Source organism: Microtus ochrogaster, unplaced genomic scaffold (assembly GCF_000317375.1).
Source record: "Microtus ochrogaster isolate Prairie Vole_2 unplaced genomic scaffold, MicOch1.0 UNK17, whole genome shotgun sequence".
NCBI classification, from domain to species: Eukaryota; Metazoa; Chordata; class Mammalia; order Rodentia; family Cricetidae; genus Microtus; species Microtus ochrogaster.
The window spans coordinates 5,884,678-5,886,024 of record NW_004949115.1 but is presented as its reverse complement, the minus strand read 5'-3'; positions in this window follow the sequence as shown (position 1 = coordinate 5,886,024).

The window sequence follows — 1,347 nt, the reverse complement described above, 5'->3', positions numbered from 1 at the left end:
TTCCCCAGCTCTCTGAGCAGTTGAGGGCTGTTTATTAGGTATAACTACAGTATAGAATCTGTCTGGAGAGCTGAGTGTGAGCTTGACTGCACTAGCTCCACAACTTAACAGGTAAGATTTACACTCGTAAAAAGACAGAAAGAAGAAAAAAACTGCTTGCTAAATAAGGTTAATGGCAGAACTGACAATAGTAGAGAACAGCTTAATATATTTTAAATGAGGATTAAATATAAAGTATTTTTGTGAGAGACTTAAAAGTACATTCCAGTTTAAATCACGAGAATTATTGTTTTTGTAGTCCGAAATGAAATGCAATGAACAATTATAACATTAAGTATAGGTGCATTTAAGTTACATGTAGGAACACATACACACAGAGTAAACAGAAATTGGGGAAAGTGGATGCTCTTGGTGGGCCCTACCAAAGGCATGCCACAGTGCAGAACAGACATGTAAAAGAGTCAACAAGAGGAATTTAGTGAAAAAAAAATAAGTAAACTGAGAAACAATGCAGGGAATACTTCAGTAAAGATGGGAGAACCTGGACACCTGACCTGGCTCGGTGGTAAGGTCACCCATGTAACAGAACTAACACTGGAGAACCAGGCAGGGAATACCTCAGTAAAGATGGCGGAACTTGGTCACCTGACCTGGCTCTCAGCCAAGATGGCAGCAAAGTCACCTGACCCCAATCAAAATGGCAGCGGTCACATGGTGTATGAAAAAGTCACATTTTTGAGCTGCAGGGATTTTAAACTTAGTAAGAGAGACCTAGAGGTGTGATCCGCCCTGTGGCTGAGCCGCCATGCCACAAGCCACAGAGGGGAGCAAAAGGCTGGAACCAAAAAAAAACTGCATCATGCCATGGCTGGAATTGAAATTGTGAAAACTCCCAAAACACCACTAGGCACACCGTGAGACGTGAGAGGTCTCTTGACTGTGGGCAAGGTGTGAATCAGTGCATAACCTTCGCAAGACTCATGGGGGAGTGTCCCCCCAGGGAAGGTAAGGCCCAGCTGGATCCAGTCGCTACTAGAAGCCAGAGAGGCCAGAGGCTGCTCTGAGTGGCCTTTTACAGATGAGGGAGGGGGGACTTGATGGGGGAGGGGGAGGGAAATGGGAGGCAGTGGTGGGGAGGCAGAAATCTTTAATAAATAAATTAATTAATTAAATTTAAAAAAAAGAAAAGAGAAGAGAAGCGAAGTAGAAAAAAAGAGAAAGAATCTGAGGGACCCTGGGTCCCCAGTCGAATGTACCGCACAGAGTTTGCAGTGCTAGAACAGACTGACTAACCCCGGGTCAGTCCAAACACAATTTTAGTTAAGAACTGGGGGAGACTCACCGATC